Consider the following 14,589-nt stretch of genomic DNA (forward strand, 5'->3'; position numbering starts at 1 on the left):
CTACTAAGCCTAATTTTTCACTCATATAAACAGCTGTGCAAAATTTAGTGCATGGCAAAAGAGACAGATCAGAAAACAAAAATAAATAAAAAGTTCTCCAGAGTGATAAACAGCTGAATAAAGCTTCAACAATCTTTCTTTCTATTCCTTCTGGTTCATTTTTACAAATACTCTGACCATTCAAAACAGGCTTAATTACAAATACTTTGAGACTCCAAGGCCTTACCATGACAGTATAAACTCGTTTAAGACTTTCTTTTTTCCTTTTGACTCGCTTACATAAAATGTTCACATTTAGCAAATTCAGTTCCTGAATTTTTAAAGTTCATGGTTTAATCCTGTTCTCAGTCCTCTCTTAAACTGTGTACTGCCAGTTTATCTTTTTTCTCCATTTGATGCTCCTTTAAAACCCATGAAGACAAGTGGGAAGACAATCTGCACAAACATCATAACTGCTTATTGCCAGTCCATTGATAGCAAGAAAAGAGTAAGAAACATCAACATAAGCAGAATTGAATGGTAAAGATGGATCCTAATCATAAGTGTGAATAAAACACATTCTTAAGCTGGATTTGGAATTCTGTGAGCAGCTGAGCACCAAGACTTTGATATCTACTCAGCTGAGTCAGGACAACAGTAGCCTTTGTTCTTCTGGCATTTTGAAGATGCAAATCTTGATTATACAAAAGTATCCTCACAGTGGTTTAAAGGTCAAGTTGACAGACCAACATCTTTGGCAAGCAGCAGTTGTGACAGGTGATGACGTTGCATTAACGTCTCCTTTCAGGAAACGGCACATTTCAGAGTTGTTTGTAAATGTGTCTGTATATATGTTGCTACAAACAAGATCGGATAGCCTCCAATTTACCAACCATTTTTATGAACTCAGTTTGTGAAAGTTCAAGAAACTGTCACAACAAGAGAAATGGGTATTTTAACATTTGCTGTTTCAGAAGTCTTTAGATCATCTAATCACAACTTCTAGCCCCATTAATGTGCAAGATATTGGTGCTGTTCAGAATGGATTGAATGAAAAAATATTTTTGTTTAGCTAATGAGCATAAGCTTTACCTTTCTCTGAAATATATCAGACCAAAGTTTTTACAGGCTACTATCTCCTGAAAAACATCACTAGTTATAACCAAGGATAGGGTCTCTGAAATTATGTGAAGAAGAATAATTTTGACAGCCCCTGATTGAATCTAAACTCCTATGGTGCCAGCAGTACTGACAGCTCTCTTACTTCATTGGTTTGAGCCCACTGACTAGTGATCAATAGGATCATTGAGGATCCATATCCAAATTATTATTTTAAGACCATATTGAAACTTCAGGACTTAAAGAATCTGAAATTAAGAGCAATTCACTTAGTAGAATAAAATCTAATCACCTTAAAGGCACCTCTGATTAAAAAGGCCAAAACAGATTTTTATTGTGGTTTAACAGATTCACATTAAATTCATAGCTATTTTGGATCCAGATTGATTTTCCTCACTAAGTACAAAACTTTTGTGGCAAGCATGATAGCCCCAACCATCCTGGTGGCAGCAAGAGGCCTTCCAAATGGGACTGGTAAACTTGGGGTGTAAATCCATGATTAATCTGTGCCCCATTACAGCCAGCACCCATTCCTTATCTCTGTGGTGACAGATCTCAAAAGAGAACTTGGTCCCGAACTCTTTCAAATGTGCACCTACATGATCAGCAGACTCAAACTGCTTTCTGCTTGGTGGGTTTGGTAAAGTTATTTCTGTCTCTGAGCCATCAAGCCACATAGATAGGTCTATATCTTGTGTGGACTTTTCTATCATTGTGCATGCTGGAGTTGAGGCCTCTCTGATTCCATGTGACCCGTGTCCTCTGGAACAACAAGCTGTCTTGTCCTGCAATAAGCCAGATGGCAGAGAGCACAAGTAGCAAACTGCTCCTATCAGGGTACAATTAACCAAGGTTCCATTAACTGCATTATTATCCCAATATCCCTGACTAAATCACTTGGCTATTCTGACAGGTCCCCAAGGGCTCTGCTTCATGCTGGCTTTTCTCCACAGACTTTGTGAAGAATACAGCTGTTCTTTGGAATCAATCAGTGTAGTTCAAGGTTGCTACAGCCTTCACAAGATTATCTCAATGGTACTCAATCTTTGAGATATTTCATCTTCAAAACATCACTATGTGTGGCAAAGCTTCTAGCCTCTTTCTTTACAGAAGGGGAAAAGGAGTTAGAACTGAGAGGGATTTTAGACCCAACAGATCTCAGCTTTGTAGCTCCAAACTCTTCACAATTTAATCATCAAAAGATCATCCTGAATTAGACACACAGGGTCCACAGTCAGCCATCCACATTCAGCAGTGTTCAGTGGCCAATGATGGGATTTGCAACTGCTATGTCTGCTAAGCAAGAAACTATCCAGGTGTTAACATTAAGACATCTCATTGAAGCTTAGGAAGCTTTCAACTCCATACCAAAGAGAGGTGCATTCACAGTCCTCAAAGTGAAACAAAAACACCAGAAAAAAATAGGAAATTTTATTTGAAATCCGATTGTAACAAGGGTAGACTGTCTCCCTTCTGACTATGCCAACAGTCCAGTGTTGGAAAATATCCTTTCTCCAAGAGGGAGAAACTTGAGCTTGGTGCCTTCATCTGTCTGAAGAGATGCTTCTCTCAGGAGTTAGTCAGACTCTTACATATCTTGCCCAAAGATTTTGAATTGGTGAAATACTTATGAGAGTAAGAACTGGAACTGAGATCATCCTTTCTTCCACCCAAGTGCTCTGATTACTACCATGCTTTCTTTGTTTCTGGTCTGGTATATGGTGGAACAACTGGAGCTGGACTGAGTGTATCGTCTCTTGTTCAAGCACACCAATAGGTCTGGCCCCATAGACCAGACATGCAAATATGAAGTTTTTGGTTTTTTTTCAGCGTATCTCACTGCAAGCTCAGCTAAATGGCCTGCTGCTAATTGCAGAAAGTGTTGGGATCTATTTTGTCATTAATATAAGAAATTAAGGATGAGATTTCCCCTATGAACATACTTTCCCATGTATGTGTACACACACACACACACATTCACAGATAATTCAGAACGTTTGTGGTCCAAATGGAGCTTTTTCTTCCCATGAAAATCAACCAGACAACCAGCAGTAAACAAAAATACAAGTGAGGAGAGGACCCTCTCTCTTTGTAGGCTTTGTCTTTTCCATAACTGTTCTTAATTAAATCCTAAGCAAAAATGAATAAACACAGAGTTACAGAGGATGTACAGTCACTTCAGCTTTGTTTTAAGGTCTTTCATCCAACAAGATAATTACATTATGTCTAATTAAAAGCCCGAAACAGTGATAGGACTCCCTGCTGTGCCTTATCTGTGTAAGAAATATATATCTCTAGCTATCAAGTCTGTTTATCTCAGCCTGTAAAAAAATTATAAGGTTAATTGCAGTGTCCCTGGTTAATTCCCTGATTTAGCAGGCATCATATTAAGCACAGGAGTATTTCTATGGCAGCTTCTCTGCTTAAAGCCAGGCACAGACTTAGGTACCTTTCAGAAACAGAGTTTGGGAAACACTTTTCTTTCTGAAAGTTTTCATGCCCTCTCCTTTCTAAATGAGTGGAACTTTGGGCAAAACATGTCTAATATGCCATTTCTCCTATCAATGTTTCTCAGCTGCAGCTTTCACTGAGAATTCTCTATGAGTAATATGTTGTTTTCACTGAGTTGTTTCAGAAAGTTGCATGCACTTCCCACCACATCCAAGCAGAAGATAATTTTGGTAGGCTTGCCTCAAAAAGAGAAATATGGTGTGCACGGGTATCATTTCATGCAGTGAAATAAGTATTGAAGTGAAAGGTTAAATAGGAAGCTAGTCAAGTGTTAAATGAAAGCCTAGGGAAATCCAGTTATTTCAAGACTCAAAAAATAATGTTTTGAAATTGCATTAAATGCAGTGCACTGGTGGATAGGGTAAAAGTGGGGTGTGAAGATGGCCTGTGGACAGGCCAGAGCAAAAACTATCTGTCTGTTTTGAGCCCTGCCAACAGCTGAGGGTGGGAAAGGCATCCCAAATACAGGGTAACTGGCTTACAGGAGCTCAGAGCATAAATTCAGAAAATTGCTCTCTGTAGGCCCAGTTTTGGTAATCATCTCCTTTAGCAGCCTGCTCTTGGCTATTGTTAGAAAATGGATGTTAAGCTGGATTGTACTTTAGTTTGACCCACTATGACCAGTCTCTGCCCTTTTGCTTTGCACGCTATTTAACGAGTGCCTAAGATTTCCAGTCAGTGTGAGGCTTCACCATATTTCTCAAAGCAAGTGATGACTTCAGGAATCGGCATGTGAGCACTGGTTCAGAGCTGTTTATAGGAACTTGTTTCTTCTTCCCAGACTAATTACTTCCATGGCATGATGTCCTGTTGTGCTATCCTTTGGCCATATGTAGGATGAGTGGACCCTTGTGGTTGTTGTCTCCTACTTCCTCATTTTGGGGCATCAGAAATTACCAGGCTATACAGCTAGTAAAATATTGCCATGGGAAAAAAAGACATTTGGAAAAGATCTTATTTTTTCTCTTTGCAGCTTTGCAAAATCATGAATGAAGGTGTTATGGACTGCTCAGATCAGTGGGAAAATTGAATTCAGCATAAAATATCTGACAAAGGGCTAACTAAACTTCTTCGGCAAAAAGTGTGGTAAGGAAGATAGCAAACACAGTGTGAAAGTTGAAATAAAATCCAGAGGTCAAATTCCCAAGGGTAGAAAATTAGCATGGCCTCTATGAGGTGGTTTTTTTTCCTTTAAAAAAAAATTAGTGAAATATCCTTTAGACAGAAATCTCCCCAGATCATCAGGTCATATACACATGCACACACAAACAAAATACAACTCTGGAGGTGCTGTAGGTCCACACGGATCTCAGTAACACAGTACTCGAAGACCTAAATAGAGCATATTTAGGGTTCTTTTGGATCACTGAAAAATTCCTGCAAGCTGTGCCCTATCTGCCAAGCTTTGGTGCTTAAAAATACAAATAATTGGGATCTGGATGCTTCCCTATGGGGCAAAGTTTTTAAAAGCCTTCATTAATCCTACTGCTATGAAAACAATGTGAAACTTGATTGTCAGGAAAGAAAATGTGGTGCCTGTTGACCAGATTCTTTCAAGTGGTTTTAATTGACTCGTAAAACATTCAAAATTGACCCAAGACAGGAATCTTATTATCCTAAATGTATTAGTCCTATACAGATGGCTAGTAAAACATTGGAAGTTGTGGGAACACCTCACTGAGTAGAGAAAGAATGCATTTTTATGGCAATTCCTCCCAAAAGTTTATTCATGAGTTAAAATTGTCAATGAATGTGCTATTTGGCAATTTCAAACCTTTTTTCATTATTAACTCACAGAAAGACTGCAGATATGTTGATTATAACGGAGTATGTGAAGATGATATTTGATTGCTATGTGTAACAATGCTGGCCCATTATGCAAACCCATTTAATCCTAAAGTTTGCTCCGAAACTATTCACCACAGCTACTGCAGAGAATTTATTAATCTAGGGTTAGCATCTCAGCTCTGTGACTAGCCACCTAAATAACAAAGTTTCTGTTCTGAGATGGGAAGGTAACATTTATACCCAAAACTAGGGTCCAAACCTAATAGTGGAACTGGCAACAGCCACTATTTCCAGTTCATTGCTACATTATATTCTCTGTCAAGGGGTATTAACTATTCCTTCTTTTGCCAGGTTTCATTCTGCATCAGCTAAGTGATGGTCAACCTCCTATTATCATTCCTTAATGGCTGTCATTTTCATTGTGTGGTATCTCCAGAGAAGACTGAACTGTAAAAGCAAAGGCAGTACACTCAAACAGATCCTGATTATTTGGTAAGAACCTGACAGTAAAACCTGTGAAGGGTCAAAACTGCCATGAAATATTCTGGGGTACATTGGTAATAGATGTGTTTATACTGAGTCGTCATTCGACAGTGCTAGTGGTAAAAACATGTGCAGAGAAAACAAAGATAAGCTATTTTTGTCAAGTGTCTTCACAAGGTATCAGTTTTCATGGGACAAAAAACCCCCAAAAAACCATGACCAAAAAAACCCACAACTCCAAAGGACTTTTTGAGACTGAATAAGGAAGTCATACAAGAAAAGCATCCCTGGGAATGCACACTTCTAATATGGTACATTAAGACTTACCAAAACAACACTTGTAGTTGCCTTCTCTCAAACTTTGGAAAGTTACAGAAGCCGTCTCTTCCACTATTGCCAATATACTATTATTGGCAATATTTTCTATATCCCTTTAGCAGGCAGTGAAATAAAATATATCTGGAATGAAACTGATGCCATGTCACAGAGACCAAACACAGGGCAAATAAATTCAAGAAGACAATTGACTTCCTTGCAAATACTAAACTTAGCTGTATGGTTTTTGGTGATACAGGGTCATGCATAAAAAAACACCAAACTACAGGCAGTCTACTCTCAGCCCATACTGCAAGGAAATTGGAAAAGAAAATATTGCTGTGAATGCACACTCTGGGAGTGTGATAGAAAGCTGGATATTTTGATGAATTGTCTAATAAACCTACAGAATAACGCCCCAACCGGCTGACTTGTGGCAGACAAAAAGAAAGGAAAAATTAACAGAATAACAAAAATTCATGCAAATATCAGGTGATTACAGCAAGGATTTTTAGTTACATTTCATAAAAATGAGCAAGAAATGGAACATGAGCCAAAGGCAAGGAACAGGCAAGAAAACTGGCAGGAAAGGAGAAGAGCCCCAACAATTCCACACTGTGCTAGAGTCCTGAAAAGGTGGTCTGGCTGATGCCACTGCACTGTTTCAGATTTCCCATTTCCCTGTGTGCTGGGTGGCATGTGCAGCATGCCACCCTACTTTACAAGTTTCCCCATGTGCTCCTTTTAACTTCTAGATGCTGAACTAGAGCCCTTTGGAGTCAATGGGAGGTAAAAGGTTTTGCCCATGCTTCTGGAACACCTTGGGCTGGCCCTGGTCTGAAACCTCACTAGAACCTCTCTGTACAGACAGATACCATTTAACAAAGTGCAAAGTAATGGATAAAGAAATCTCTTGTGTGCGTGGGTTGAACTGCATTCTGCAACAGCAGATGGTCCGGCAGGTGCATGACTTGTCTGTAGCAACAGGATGCAAAAGATATTAAAGATTCTGATGAAGTGTCTGATGGTCAGGGACACCTTAAGAAAATAAAAAGTCATGTTGATACAGATCCCAGTGTTGTCGCAAAAATAAGTGTATGAGTGACTGCCCTGAGTAAAATGCTGAGAACTAGGGGACAAGCTGAACTAGTTTGGAGAGAAGGATTAGCTGGAAAATGTTGCTGTAGTAAAATTAAAATGGTTAAGGATAAGCAGAGCAACGAAATGCAAATGTTGTTCTCTGTGAACATCTTAGGAAGGCAGATCTAGTTTTTAAATGTCATTTTTTTCAAACTTATTGAAGATTCTTGAGTAAGGTAATGGCTTTGTCAGGCTGAGATGTGATGCAGGGAAAGAAACTCTGTGCTTTGACTTCACTTGGGGCAGCAAAGCGAGTGCCCTAGCACCCAGGCTGGCCCCACATACTACATCCTAAGCTGTCTGTGGATCTGGATGGGGTGGATGCAACGAGGAGATTGACCAAGGACACAATTCAGCAGCTCTAAAAATAAAAATCTGAAATGTTTGGAGAGGAAGTTTCAGTCTCCAGTGTACCTCTGGACTAATACTAAATTTTCTCATGAAGGCAAGAGCTTTCCTACTCCATGTGTTTATTGTCTTTCATTTATGTGTTTAGGATATTATTTTCAAACCTTTAACTTTCTACGTTTTGTACTGAAGGCCATGGCAAAACCTTCCTTTTGCCCCACTCCCTTATGCTCTTAAAGAGCCAGAATATTCCTCCAAGAAATGCTCACTCTTACATGTCTATTTCTTCTAGCTTGTCAGCTTGTGCCCTTGGCCTTAAAGCAAATGTTTTGTTATTCTTCATTCTGCCATTTCTCTTTCTGACAGGAAGTGCTCGTGGCTTGGGAACTGCTGAGCCAACCTTTCAGTCTCAGTCTGGAAGCTGCGCCCACTCACCCAACAGAAAATCTGACCCATCCTTGAGACTTTGCATGTAACATTTACAGGTTGTGGTTACATCTAAAGCAGTTTATCTTTGTTCTTACAAAATGAAAATGTGAAGAATTTACAGGCAAGTTTAAACAAAGAGGTGGGATCTGAGTCAGCTTCTTCAGTCATTGGTAGTTTTACACGGGTCAATTAATTAGTATTAGCTCTAACATACGTGAATGCTTTCTGGTAATATCCAAGAAAATGACAGTATTCATCTCCAAGAAATGTCATCATTTCCTGGAAAGATTGTGAGAAGCACCATTCCCTTGCTTTAATTGGATTAATTCCTAGCTTTTAGGGGGTCCGTGTATTGACTTGCTATTGTACAGAGGTGGAAACTCAAGAACAATGCAATGAAGAGATTTATTCAGGAGAACACATCAAAGCTGTGGCAGAACAATAAAGACTCTGGGTCTTGAAATCATTGTTTCAGCAACCTGTGGAGCACAAACATATCTGAAAAGCTGAAGTTTGGATATTTGGGGTAAACACGAGTTCCAAAGTGATCATTAGGGCTACAGAAAGATATATAGAGATGCCATAAAACTTTCAGTCCAATAGCAAAAACAAAAGTGCATTTTATTGGTGTATAGTCTCTACTGTGCCTTATTTTGTCATGGACAAAGAAGGGCATGAGTGCATTAGGCAGGGCTGAAAGGACATGGCAGCAGAAATTAACTACCCTGGTGGGGTATTCCTGAAAGCCAGCTTAGTTTAGCAGTTAGGACACTGGAGTGGAGGTAAAAAGGCTGGAAGATTAGAGAGGAAAAACTCTCCCTAACCTTTAGCAGAGCAGGGACCAGGGTTTCAGTGGGTTATGTGCACTCAGGATGAGATCCTGAGTTTCAAATAGCTGTGCACACAGCAGGACTGGTGCTTGACTGAAACAGCAAACTCCATGCTATGAACTTTTGAGAACAGAAAAGAGATGAAAACAGAACATCTTTCTGCCAAACTAAATTTGCAGTCACATTTTCTAAAAGGTCTTTGCAGTTCTTGCCCCTGTGCCTGGTCTGACTAAATTACAGAGATTAAAACAGATGGTTGAAAGCACACAGTCTGCTGAATGTGGACGAGTCCTCTGTGACCCATGTAAGTGGAACAGAGAATCACATAATCACACAGAACCACAGAATCTTAAGGGTTGGAAGGGATCTTGAAAGATCATCTAGTCCAACCACCATGAGTGATTAGGGAATTACTGAAGAAAGGTGCATCAGTAAAAGCAAAAAGTAGTAGTTTCAAACACAATGTGTATTATTTTAAAACATGAAAAGGAGTAGTGTTTTACACAACAGTTAGCTAATTACATTATAGTGTCCCTTACCAGAGGACATTGTGGATCATAAAGGTTTATATGGAGTTCAAAAACAATCTGAGCTAGGCAGTTCAACAGGATGCCCAGAGACGCTGTGCCTTCTTTGTCCTTGGAGGTTTTCAGGACTCAATGAAAAAGGCCCTTATAAAGTCCTGGGTAAAGTTGCTTGTGCAGAAGACTCTCCTTTCCCAGTGAGCCCTCTGGGCCCAATGATAATGTAAATACTAATGAAAAGCCATCGGTTCAGTGTGTAATTTCTCTTTACTTCTGAAATATATGTACGCAGGCCTTGGCATTTATACTCATGTGAAAACAGAGATTAACTTCAACTTCCTGCATAAAAATAATTACCATTAGACTACTCTGTCCCTGTCTGAAGAAAGAACAGTACATTAATTGCTGAAGACGCAGAGAACACATTTTCAGCTGGTGTAAGTCAATGCAGCATCACTGAAGGCAACAGCCTGCCCTGAGTTGTACCTGTAGTAGGTCTGCCCCTACACATTTGGGATATGGGTCCCTCACCTTCCACCCTGGCTTATATCAGCATCGCTACGCAGTTCGGAAGGCCACCTGGACACAGCACATCAGCAAACTGCCTGTGAGAGATTCTGGGCAGGGAAGATGCTCTGCCTCAACACAAGAGTGTGCTTGTGCTCTCAAAAAGAGGAGAGGACACACAGGGTGTGCAACCTCCCTCATGCCAAGTGGGATACCATCCAGACCTCTCACACCTACACATACAAGAGGAAGGGGGGCTACTTCCTCTTCCTCTTGCAGAGCTGACAAGGCCTCGTTTTCATTTTGGGAGTGCTGCTGAATGGGCATCAGGGTGCAGGCACAGGTCTATCAGTGTTTTGAGATCCTAAACAGCACACTACGGAGCTGTCTTCAAACTGCCAATAGGACACTGTCATGGTTGCACATATTCCCTTCTCTAGGGAACTTTCTGCCCACAGAAAAATGCTTTGTAAAGAGAAATGGCCCTCGCCTGGGATTTTCTCATTCCAGACATTGATCCTGCTTGGCACTGGAATGGCCAATACTAATGGGCTAGACTAATGCCTCCATTGACACAGAGGCAGTGTAATGCCAAATTTATCTGTTACGTAGTAATAACAAAAATCCTGCTTTCAGACTGGGCATTAAACTGACTTTGGTCTTTCTGGTGGGCCTGAAAGATGCTTGTGCTTACTTTAGAACTTATCAGCATCACCTTGCTTGTGGACTCTACTTGCTAGCCTATCCAAAACAAAGCATAACCTGACACAGGTTTTGCTTTCTATCATTTGCCAAAACAAAGTGAGGACATAGACAATGCAAGTGATAGAGCATTTAATTTGTGTTGTCTAGCTTTAACAGAAAAGGGGCAGTATTCTGGCTGTTAGCAGCAATTGTGCTCAGATGAAGAGCTGGAGCCTGCCCTCCATCAACAGGGTTGCAACAGCGAACAGGCTTCTGAATCCTCAAGCCAAATTTCTCCCAGCAGAAAGGAGTTCTCAGCTGTAAAACACTGTGACCCAGCAAAGCAATGTCATGGAGTGGATTTCTTAAGGACATTGTTTCCCTGTCCAGCTTTGTGATGCAGTTTCTCCCTTCTCCCCTTCCAAAAGTATCATTTTAAAATGCAGATATTGACCAATAGACACTGTAAGGTAATGAGAGATGTTTTTCCTCATTCCCAGCATAGACTTAAGCCAGGCAGGATGCATTGCCACAGAAGGACCTGTGAACACATGCACTGTCTGTTCATGCTGTTCAGGAACTGGGTGCACACACTCAGCAGAGAAGAATTTCCGTACGCCTTTTGGTTTCACACCTGTGTTCAATCTTCTAACTGCCACACTCATTGCTCACTTGAGTCACTCCATTTAAGTCAGCAGGACTACTCATTCAGGAGCTACTCATCAGGAGAAAGAGTTCTCCAGGCAGGCTGCAAATACCTGATCATGATTAGGTTTGTGCATGTCTGCTCCAGGCACAATTTAGATAACTTCACACCATCCCTTTAACAGCCACAAGCTTTTGGAAAGTCAGAGGAATGCAGGATTGACTGGGTGTTGTAAAAGGAAAAGTGTAGGCCAGGCAAACAAAAAGTACACAATCATTGCAAAGAAGGAAGAAGAAAGAAGCAGGAAAGTAAACCAATGTGGAATACATGATAGTTTTTGAGCTGGTCCCTCACTACCAGAGTATTCCGATTATCAGACATAATAGACTGCTTCAAAACTGTAGAAAATTTATGCTAAGTCATTCCATGCCCTATGTGCCTCACTTGCCATACATGTAAAATTGTTATTAAACAGGAAATGCTTTTTCTTTTTTCTATTTTTTCTTATACTAGAGAACAGGAAACTTTGGAGAAGAGGTGTTTTTAGTTCTCATATTTGAACAACAAAGCTGTCAGATGGAAGCTCTATGTTATGAATGCTGTTCTTTTGAATCATCACATATGCACCCCACTAATTTTTTCCTAGCGTGAAGCACACTTTTGCACTTTTGTAGCAGCCGTGCTGGAGGTTATGGAAACACATAGTCATACTGTCTGCTTTCTCTTCCACACACCTCCCTCTGCTAAACCTGCCTCTTGAAAAGATAACACCTTTGCTACAGAAACATGTGGAGGGAACTTGCAGGTGACTTTACTCATGTTCATACAAGTGGGAGAAGGATCCACAGATGTCATTGTGCTGACACTGCCCAAAGCTAAAGGAAACTCTTGGAACTGAAAATCAGCATGTTCAGACAAGCAGCACAGGGGTGATACTTCACTCCAGCAAGGATCTATCTGTATTAGCAGATGCAAGTGAGGTAGTATCAGCATGTGGGCGTCAAATGAAACCTAAAGTATACGGTGGATTTAGTGACTTTCAATTTGTTAGCTTTACAGACCTGAGTTTCCAAACAGTTTGGATAATTCTGTGACCGAAAAGAGAAGACAGATGTTTCCAGGCTTCACTTTCAATCACTTCCTCCTACTCTCTTAAAACAAGAAGGGGAAAAAAAGTACATTAAAAAAAAAAAAATCTCCTGCTTTCTGTCATCAGGGGCTCCAACCATCACTCTGTTTTGCTTGAAAAGGGCTGTGTCCTTCTTCCCCAGGGATCAAATGGCTACTGCCCAGCAGGGATGATTGCATGCTGCAGTAGAGATTTATGTTTTGATGTCTCAAAGATTCAAAGGGCTTACCCTTCCTAGCTCTTCGCTGGTGCCTGCCCCACCAGGAGCATCAGGTAAAACTCCTACTGATCTGCCTTAACAGGAGAACTTCCATCAGCTGCCATGGAGAATAAAGCTGAAGCAATCCAGCATCTAAACACGTACCAGTAGTTACAAATAAAAAACTGTGCAAATAGCACTGTTTTTTAATCTACTCTGGATCTCAAAGCTCTTTACAGGTTGTCCTCCCTACTTGTCTCAGAGACAGGTAAAGGCCTTTTCCACCATGCCATGTCTCCTGAATTGAAGATTTGGTTAAATAATTAAGGAGTACTGTGCATAAAGTGTAATTGTCAGGGTCTTGTGGGCCTGTTGTAACCATAGGGCATATCAAAGTGAAAGCAGAGAAAAGAGCCAGCAGGCTGAATTTTAAGACAGTGTCTAAAAAGGTACCCTCTATTTCAATAGGCCTGCTCTCTCATGTCTGTCTGCACCTCAGTGGATAGATCTCATGACTTCTTTTTGACATTGTAATGGGATGAATGTTTCTTGTCATGTGAATCTCAACTAAGAAGCCAGGGAACAAAGAATATGTTTGATCCATTCAGTGAGGAAACCTGCTTGGAAATGAACAGGACAGAAATAAGGTCTGTTGTAAGACCTAGACCACACTATCTGGATTTCTACCTAGCTTATTTCTGAATGCTAAATCACCTTCATCCAAAACCAAATGCAGCCCAGAATACTTTATAATCTTTTGGTTGTGTTGCTACCATATGGACAGTAATGAACTCTCAAGGCAGCTGTTTATTCTGCTGAGAAACCCTTTCACATCTCTCTGGCAAGGTATTATAGCTTTAGATTGGCTGCACATTATATTTAAACCCTCTTAGCACTCCTGCAGTAATGCAAAGAGGGCTTACAGAAATGAGACCCTACATGTTCTGCATCCTTTGGGCATGCAATATTCATCATAAACTTAACCACACAGAAAGCTGATGTGCCTCTGAATACACATTTTAACAGCATGCAAGGGAACCAGTGACTTTGACTGTTTTTTTAAAGAGATAGTAGTATAAAGGAGAATATTATTATACTCTCCTTAAAAGGTGGCTCTGTATCCTTCCACCATTTAGCAGCTTGTTGTAGGTGTACCCTGCTCTTCTTTAGGCACCAAGTGCTATGTTATCAATGCATTCAGCCAGTGACTGTTCAGACCCTAAGCTACGAAGGCTGCCCCTTAGGCCTCCATTTCCAACCTAATGTCTGTATGTACAACCAGCTTGGTATCTTGGTATCAAAAACCAACTAACATGTATCTAGGTAAACTGGTGAGTACAAGGTCACCTATGAATATGGTGCACCCAGCACATGGAAAGACCTTTCCCCTTCTAGGAAAGGCTGGTAACTGATTTCCCAAGCTGCACAAAAAGATGGGCAATGCTCTTTTCCTGTCAAACTGTTACATAAGTTGCAAGCTGCAGGAACACAAAGGGCTGTGGATGGTCTACTTGCCTGTCAAAATAAGAGCTTCACCTGATTCACAGTAATCTATCCCTCAGCCTTCATTGAGTTTCCTATGTATGAATTCTTCATCTCCTGTCTGCATCCATTGACTGCAAAAGGCCCGTTTTTCCTGCCTCTAAGGTGTAAAAGGCTATGTCAGAACTCAGTGTTTCCACAACAAAAGAGACACTTCTATGCTTCACTTCACCAGGAAAGAAAGGAAACACCATCAATCAGACTAGATACTGGAGTGTCCAATTGATTGCTAAGTCAGCTGTCCAACTGATTATTCTCTTGAAGTAGTTAACCACTTTTGTTAGAAAGAGGACCATATGCTTTCTTTGTGACATAAAGCTGAGAGATACTTATAAAAGCTTCAAGAGACTCTGGGGAAAACAATGTGGCCTTTTAAAATGCACCTTGAAAGCATAGCAAATCTGTGGAGAATTGGT

Source organism: Colius striatus, chromosome Z, assembly GCF_028858725.1.
Source record: "Colius striatus isolate bColStr4 chromosome Z, bColStr4.1.hap1, whole genome shotgun sequence".
Classification (NCBI taxonomy): domain Eukaryota; kingdom Metazoa; phylum Chordata; class Aves; order Coliiformes; family Coliidae; genus Colius; species Colius striatus.